Raw genomic sequence first — 9689 nt, 5'->3', positions numbered from 1 at the left:
TGTCATGCCCTATTTTTAACGAATTAAAACTAGTTCACAACTTATAACTATGTTTCCTCTGGTGTTGTAAATTTCAGAGTCGCCACCTAATTTTAGGGAATATTAGGAAACCATTTGTAAAAATGTAAACTCCATTTTTAGTCTTTGAAACCTGTGAGATTCTAGGTAAGGGTTTTATTTACCCCGAGGGGAAGGTATTAGGCATCCCTCAGAGCCTGTCCGAGGACAGTCTTTAAACTTAGTTTAGTTAACACTAGAGGGGGATTATTTATTTTATTATCACCTATTTAAAGAATTGCGGAAAAGAAAACTACTCTCACAAAAAAACTATTTGTATGAAAAAAAAGGTTTTTAATGTAATTGTAATTATGTGAATAAATGCATATACATAAAGGAAGTAGTTAATGCTAATGTGTGCATGAGAAAAATATGTATGACATTTTATTTTATATAAGAATAACATGTATAGTATAGAATAAGGAGATGTATATTTTTATACGAAAATAATCTACATGTGTGATAGTATATCCTAGGTGAATGCTTAAAAAAAATAGTTATGACGACACGGTAATACTATATGTGTACATATAATGAAAATGCGACTAAGGGAATTAATAAAAAATAAGATAGTACAGGTATGGTATGCGCGTATGAAAATAGTATGTTGGTACACCCATAATAAAGGAAAGCAATTAAGACAAGATGTAAAATTATATGTATTATATATATATATATATATATATATATATATAGTTTTCGAAAGAGTACGTATGTATATTTTAGAAGATAAGGTATAATATGATTATTGTATGTAATGTATACTAAAGATAAGTATTTATAATATAACGTACATACGTATGCATGTGATGAGAAAATGATTAAAGGTATTTAAAGTAAGAATAGTATACATTCCTGTAAAATAGGATCCTTGTATATAAAGTAGAGCATATACCTTGTAGTTCTTGAAAATACTTGGACCACTATACTTGGATCCTAATATGATTTCTTGTTTTCAACTTGAAAAATAAAACCTGCTCGACGTTAGTGCAAAAAGAACAAATTCTGAAAATATGTTTTGGGTCACTAAAGTTCTCATTTTTTATTTTTATTTTTTTTTACTCTCCAAAAACTGGTGTTTTTATCACTTCTAAAAAATCCATGTGTGGGCCTTTGCATAGAATATGCCTAGCTCTTGCTTGAAACACTTGAAAAAACGTTGTTAGCAAATTCGAAAGAAGTCTCCAGTTTCACATTTTAGAAAAATCCAATTTCTTACATCCTGAAAAAAAGTTGACATCATTTATGTGACTACTCTAATGCTCCTAATCCGAATAAATGCACTGAGTTCAATATCTTAAAAAGAGCGTAGGGATAATGACCAAACTTACTAATATACTTAAGTCAAGTTACGCGTTCAAAACAAAACTACAAAAATCACAAATTCACAAGAGTGTTAGTCAAATAATATAAATAACATGTATCAAATAATATGGAGGCTTGAAGTTTGGAATAAGGAAGAAGGACGGGGACTCGAGACGTGGAAGTAGGGGGACGGCTAGACACGAGCAAATAAATCTCTGTCGATCGCTCCTATGACCTCAGGCAGAATTAGAGTTGAGCCACAACTCCAACAAACTCCCATGTTGTTCATGTAAAAAAAAAAAAAAAACGGATTAGTAACCATTCTCAATCAAGAAGAAATAAAGTGAACAAGAAAATGGACCTATTAAATTATTTAAATGGTCTTCCCAGGAATCTATCTCTAGATTAGCTCAAACTCCAAATACATACATAGCTTATAGGAGGCATACTTTATATTCACAAGGCTCTATACATGAAAATATACAGTCAAACAAATATTACTCTATTATCATCTACCATCACTGCCTCTATTATTATCATGAATCAAGAAAGAGAAAAACAACTATTATTATCATGAATCAAGATAGAGAAAAAAAAAACCACCAACAAACACAAAGAAACAGAGACGGTAAAAAAAAAAAAAAAAACATATGGAGTAGTTGTTGAGGAATATAGTAGTACGTTTTCCATGGTCATATGATTCATTAATTTGCAAGAAAATTAATGCGAATCCAAGGGTTGTTGATTTATGATCCCCCTTTTTTTTTTTTGGAACAAACATAGGGTAAACAGAGAGGAGCAACCACCCTCACAAAGAAAATCCCATAACTCTCTGTTTTGCCTCAATTGTTTTCTGGACTAACCTTACTTTGCTTGGGAAATGTTTTTCCCTCCTTTTTTTTTTTAGTGCTTTCAAGTACACAAACAAATGAGACCTCCCTTTGAGTAAGCACAGCTCGTTCAGAATAACAAGATTACAAAATCGCAAATGACTTACGTCAAAAGTTCAAAACGAACCCTACAATACCAACAGACAGACTATGCAAAAAATCATGTTGAAACAAACTATCACTCTCTTTAATTCCTTTCAGATTTTTAGCGTCATTAGAACGCCTAGGAAACCTTGTTATCCGGGCATAAAGAGAAAACAAACTCAGGTAGTACATAATAATTTATCCGTCTTACACTTTGCTAATAATTTTTTTTTTTTTTAGAAAGGTCACATAAGAGAAATAAGAAACCATCACTAGATTCGCACATATTTTAACTTTATGAATGGATGAAGAGGACAAGCAGACACTCTCATAGAACTCGTTTACTAGTCAATCATTAGAACCACAAGCTAGAGAAAATATACTTAGCACACAACGGACTTCAAAACGATGAAACAACCCGCTGTTCTTTATTCAGTTTTCAACACCCTTAAATTCTGGAAGCCAAGCCAATTACATCAAAGAAGGTAGCAGGTTCATGTCAAAAAAAATGTTTTTTTTTCTTTTCGAAAAAAACGTAATGCTTGGCACGCAAAGGGGAAATCGACACGAAAAAACAACAACAAATTTTTTTTTTTTTTATCAAAACAAAGAGCTTTTCTCAAGCAAAACCACAATTCATACTAGCTATTTATATACTAACTTCTGAATATAGTTAACTCATAAATCCCCCTTTTTTATCTTGAACCATTGATAAGGTACACATATTCAAATAAGGTGGCAAACATAGAATCCTCCTACCACACAGGGGCAACATCATATATGAAAACCGTGGCAAAAGTTTTTATTCAAGGAAGGGGAGTGCCAAATCACATTAAGGAGGAGCAATCTCAACAAGTTGGAACTTCGTTCTTAGATAAAAGGCACTAACATTTTTAGTATGGCTAGCTCAAGTTTAACCTGTGGACACATTTATGTAACTAGGTGACTTGAACTACAAAAGAGGAAGTTATTATGACTTCCTACTCACATGAAGTTTTAAACCAAGTAGTTAGCTTATCTTTTTAAAGAAAATGGATTCAATACAAAGGACAGGGACCAGTACATAAATACATTGATATTTAAACAATCATATATTTTCAGTAATCCTACAACACAACAAAACAAGGAACACCACAAGGCTTAATAGATACTCGAAACAAAACAAGAATAACCTCTTATTATCTTTGAACAGAGATTTAGTTACAGATCAAGATTAAAAGATTTATTTATGGAATTTTTACTGGTTGTAGCTTCTCTTAAGACATATTTATTAATAATAACTATCCTTTAATTTAATTATAAATAGTAACTAAAATACTTTTTATATTTACCACACATAGCTATATCAGTAACTTTTAGTTACTGAGGCCAAATACACACGTAAAACCCTCCCCCATACCCCCAAATCCCACGTTTAACGGTTAGTCAATTAAATTCGCCAGATTCTCTCTCCAGCAACATTAATCCTTGCCTTTTTTTTCTCCACTACCTTCCTTCACGTTTCATCATCTTCTAACCATTGTTGCGAAAATTGGGGAAGTTGTATTTGGATAGATTTTTACATTCTATTAGTGTATTTTTGTTCGTAATAACTTCCTATTTTCAAAGATTTTGAAGCATATTCAACTTCCAATCATTTCCTTTTTCTTCTCCAATATCTTCCTTCATGATTCTTCATCTTCAAATCATTGTTGCGGAAATTGGGGAAAGTTGTGTTTGGGTAAGTTTTTTACATTCTATTAGTGTAGTTTGTTCATAATTACTTCATGTTTTCCAGATTTTGAAGCGTATTCAACTTCCATTTGTTAGGTTTTTGAAGAACATCCATGAATGGAAGATGGAACAACACCTAATAGGGTTACTCGAGGTATACCATTTACGGTTCAAAATATAGATTTTCCTTCTTTTGATTTGGGAATTTCTCAACAACAACATGATGTTGCTGCAGCAAAATATGTATAAAATGGCTGCTGAAAGGCGTTCCAAGAATATTCATGATCCTCGAAGAGTTCAAAATCCCCCAATTGAAAAATCTTCAAAGAAAATAGATTCGGCTACAGTCATGAAGAGGAGAAAAACCACTGATATTGTTCCGGGCAGCAAGGGAAAAAAAGTTGTAGAGGTTGAACCGGAAGAAAAGAAATTACCTGCGAAGAAACAGGTATTTCTTTGAATATATGTGGTTTTTTATGTTAATAAATGTATGTGTAGCTAAAATGTATTTCAATCTCTACTATTACTGATGTTCAATTCCTGGGACTTTGATCTTTTAACGAATCATGTGTTTTGACACATGTATAGATGTGTTCTTGAACAAGCGAGGACTGCTAATCATGTATTTGAACACATATGTTATATATATTTTGATTTTTTTTTTGTATGTTCTGTTACACCTAACTGTGTATTTGAACAAATGATTAACTAATTATCATGTATTTGAACATATGAATTATATGTATTTGCACACACTTGTATGTTTCTGTTACAACTAACTGTGTATTTGAACAAATGAAGAACTGATTATCATGTATTTGAACACTTTTTTGCATGTTTTGTTACACCTAAATGTGTATTTTAACAAATGGTTAACTGATTATCATGTATTTGAATATACGAATTATATGTATTTGCACACACTTGTATGTTTATGTCCTACATCTGGCTGGATTCTATGTAAATCAAAAAGGCATAGATTTGGTGAAAGACCCAGCATATGCGGATAAGGGACAGATCGATATCCTTGAAGTTGTCTATGTTGAAAATCTGCCGCATCAAACTGCTGGTAGCACGTAAGTAGTAAACATATATTTTTAAAAATATCATAGTGTATCAAATACATGATATATCCTATCAATTTATTATTCTTCTAAAATACATGAGTTGTTTGAACTTGAAATACTTTATTTAGAACTTGAAACATATATTTTCTAATATAAGTTCTTATCTGTTTTTGTTTTTTTAGGGACTATGATGTCTTCATGGCAGTGTATGCTGAGTATTTGACACCGGGTGAAAGGATTCCAGATGTCATTGATGCACACATGTAGCGTATGAGATACGGTGCACTCTTATGGGACTACGCTGAACGCAAGGTTGCTGACAAAGCCGAGAGTGATAATGAAGTTCCACCAAAACCGATTAGGCCAGCAATCGATTACGACAATGTAGATGCAACTGATGTTTGATAAATACTATTCATGCATTCGATATTTTTTGTCCTTTTTTTCATTAGAGCAAACAATCTGATGTTTTTAGATGTATTTTGACTGATGTTGGATAATTATCATTTAACCAAAGAAATCTCAGGGGGTTTATGTTCCATATGTTTGATGTACTTAGTTCCATATATTGTCAAATATATCTGAAGTTCGGAAAAAATATAGTAAAATGTGACATCATGAATCTACAAATACATTTATTCGCCAGGTTCACAAAATATGTATGTTTAATTCACCAGGTTCACAAAATACGTATGTTTTAGTAAAGTTTATTCACTTTTGTTTTAGTTTAATAAACACATCTTGCGTATTTGACATGACCAGCACAACTATATGATTTCAATAAAAAAAATTACAAAAAATAAACCAACTTCATCAGTTTCGGAAACAATACGTACGTTTTTATACCACATATGCAGTGTTATGAGGTTGAATAGACAACACCATTTTCTAACCGGAACATGGGTTGCCTTTTTTTTGTGTTAAAAATACATGAACACCAGGCGGTCTCTTGTATGGGTAGGCCTCTTCTTTGGCCTACCAGGCGGCCTTTTGTATCTTGGTGGCAAAACCACATCCTCCAAGATGTTTTTGGGAATGTTCCATTCACGCTCGTCGGGTAGAGGATCCACAGGTACATCATATGTCTTCAACACGGTCTCGGTTTGAACAAATCGTAGCAATAATCATCGCAACTTCAGATTTTTCTTTTTAATGACGCCCATGCATGCGGGCAGGGGATTTCATCTGGTTGAAACATACGACAACTGCAAGTTTTGCTATTCAAATTAAGGAATCGCCTTCCTCTATCATGTACTGTGTACACGAATTCGGTTGATGGTTCTACTTGCAAAAATAAATATTACATGTATTTGTTATTGAACCAATCAGAATTTTAAAATAAATGAACAAACCATTAAACAAATACATATCAATTTTCAAAAGAATCATATAATTTACATTAATACTAACTGTTCATGGATACCAAATACACATCTATATAATGTGTAGAAACACCAGATTAGTACAAGTACAAGTTTGTCAAATAAATTATAATAAGCATTAAACTGAAACATACCGACATTCGTAGATATAGATACTCGTTGATTGATAGCATCTCCTGAAACTTTTTACCGAGTGTAGTGAACGTGTAAGTTCCATTTCTCCAGTTATTTTAATTCCATCTCCCTAACATCCTTCTAACTTCTTCGAGAAAGTCATGTATCTGAGATAGCTTATGAAAACACTATCTCAGATACATAAATACACACAGACGTATATCTGATACATATTTCAAGCAGAAATTGTGTTTATCAAATACGCACATACTTTCAAATATACCAGTACACATGATAATGAACACATGAAACAGTCTACCAAATACATAAATACCTACAGAATTATATATACAGCAATCCATTCTATACAGTATGCCAAATACATTAACATTTATGTATCTGAGATAGCTTATGAAAACACTATCTCAGATACATAAATACACACAGACATATATGTATATATCTGAAACATATTTCAAGCAGAAAATGTGTTCATCAAATACGCACATACTTTCAAATACACTAGTACATATGATAATGAACACATGAAACAGTCTACCAAATACATAAATAGCTACAGAATTATATATATAGCAATCCATTCTATATAGTATGCCAAATACATTAACACTCGTGACAAACATAAGAGATATACAATACACTGTCTCAAATACAAAAATACATACAAAGATCTCGTATGTATTTATGTATTTGGGATGGGAAAACAACAACACAGCAAATAGCATGAGTGATGAGGAAGAAGATGATGAGGAACCAGAGGGTGATGGCGATGCAGAAAAATTGGAAGGTGATGACTATGTAGAAAAATCAGAAGGTGATGACAGTGATGCTTGATTTACGAGTCAAGTAGAAAGATTTGCTACCGATACAAGCTTGTTAATTGTTCTGATTTGCATGTTGTCCTCTGTATAGATATGTAAGTGAGAAGGTATACTGTTAGCTGAAGGTATGCAGATAGTGGCCTCAATAGGATAGTTGTAAGATAGGCATTTCTGTATTTAGCCAATCTGTAGATGTAACCTTAGGATTTCCTTACTCCCGTTGCTTGCTGATAATTATAGGTTTTGAGCTTTTTGTACCTTTTATTTTTAGAACAATTGTAGATTGCCAGATATTAGATATTGATTTTTACGTTGCATTTGAAAAAGAAGGGTGGAGAGAAGGAGAATCGTGAAGAATATGGAAATGGAAGCTAAATTTGTGGAGCAGATTATGAAAGATATTATTATGAATTATATTTTCCCATTTAAGACCAAATTAAATGCCTATTTCTAAGGGATCTGTTTTTAAAGATACAGCTTCTGAGTCTATTTACTACACCGTAAATACACGCAATACATATGGTAATTAACTAAAAAGGTAGCTACGAAATGTAATAAATAAAATGATAGTTACTAATGGTAAAAACCTATAATAAGGTAGTCATTCCTGTAAGTTTACCTTTATTTATTACTTGATTTAATGCAATGTGAACTTTTAACAGGGCCTTAATAGACTAATCCAAAAAAAAACCAACTCCAACTACAAACAAGATCAACCCGGAACAAGTGTGTCAAGTGTTCCCAGAAATAGTCCCAGCCAAACAGAAATATCAACATAGCAGTTTAGACTTAAACAACCAACAAAATGAAACTGAAACCAACAAAGTGAAAACTAAAACAGATGGGTTAACAACAGGCACTAACTCAGCTAATTTTGGAGACGACATTACTCAAAGAAATAATAATTCAAGATAAGAGTGCAGCCCCCATAAACATGATTTCTAGCGCAACAAATCTCCCTCTTCAAATAAACCTATTGGAAAACAGCTTATTCCCACTTCATATTACCTTCAGAGTATAACTTTTACCCGCTAGTAGAAAATACAAAAATCCTACAAATAAGATCATAATATCCTACACTTTGAACCATGGTTAAACATGCGCTTAAAAATAATTACAGAGTCTAACGGACTTTAGCATTCTTTAGCCATCATCTTTAATGCCTTTCTAGTAAAACAAAAAAAACACCCCTTTTTTTTTCAGACAAAAATCAGTAAGATGATAAATCCTGCTAACATTTAGATAAACAAAAGCACTTTTGTTCTAAAGGAAACAAATCATATTTCAAATCATGCTAAAGTATAAGCCACTAATCAAAATGAAAATACACTTCTCTATATATGCATAAACCTTCAGTTTGAATTCCAAATTATCCCGTAGTGAATCAGTACTTCTTGAACACATATTACACTAGTAGATTTTATTAAAAGCACCAAAGAAGCACATATTTTAACTTGCACAAACTCATGATCTAAACTATTTCTAGAGGAAGTGGACCACTTTCTAGGCATGATAACGATTATGCAGAGAGTATGAACAAGCAACCATTTTCTATTAATCACTTAAAAAAGGAGTGCAATTGGAGATGTGCTTTTAGACTAAAGGAATCTGGGAATGGGATTCTAAATTAGCAAGACCATTTCTGAGGTTTCGACACACAGTGAGAGCATTAAACAAGACTGAGCATGAAATGCATCCATCAGGGAACTAAATTACTCATGTGGACATCTTAAGCCTACATAAACCTTGTTTTAGCTATAGGGTTCAACAGCTCATTCACTTAGCAAAACAGGAAGGAAAAATTGATCTAGAATGCTTCAACTCTAACCTCAGACCAGCTGTTAATTTTAAAACATCTTTATCACTCAGACTTTGAAGATGGACCGAGAAAGAAAAAACAAAAAACTTTTGTTTAGAAATGTAATCAGGGAGGACAGAGGAGCTGCCTAGGACAGCCAAACAAAGTTCACATAACCAATCTCACCTCTTTTATAGTAATGTAAAATAACCAAGTGTTGGCAAACAACAATTCTAGGCAAACCATTATCACAATATCCCAAACAAACAATGCTATCACCCCGAACTTAAAGACAATGATCTGAAACAAGGTCTATGCCGCTTGAACTTAATTACATGGCCACAACAACTATACCTTGCTGCTCTCAAACATTTTTTAGAAGAAAAAAAAAAGAAAGAAGGGAAGGCAAACACATACATGCCAAGTGTTATTTTTTG

At 32.6% G+C, this 9689-nt stretch overlaps 1 long non-coding RNA gene across 1 annotated transcript; it reads right to left on the bottom strand.

Moving 5' to 3' along the window:
* Positions 1 to 1227: 1227 nt before the first annotated feature.
* Positions 1228 to 1593, bottom strand: LOC132042252 (uncharacterized). The gene is made up of 2 exons (XR_009411397.1): positions 1380 to 1593; positions 1228 to 1271 (listed from the first exon to the last, which is right to left on the bottom strand). It is a non-coding gene; the product is annotated as an uncharacterized LOC132042252 (long non-coding RNA).
* Between the last annotated feature and the right edge of the window lie 8096 nt (positions 1594 to 9689).

Source organism: Lycium ferocissimum, unplaced genomic scaffold (assembly GCF_029784015.1).
Source record: "Lycium ferocissimum isolate CSIRO_LF1 unplaced genomic scaffold, AGI_CSIRO_Lferr_CH_V1 ctg14307, whole genome shotgun sequence".
NCBI classification, from domain to species: Eukaryota; Viridiplantae; Streptophyta; class Magnoliopsida; order Solanales; family Solanaceae; genus Lycium; species Lycium ferocissimum.
This window is presented reverse-complemented; position numbering and strand designations above follow the sequence as displayed.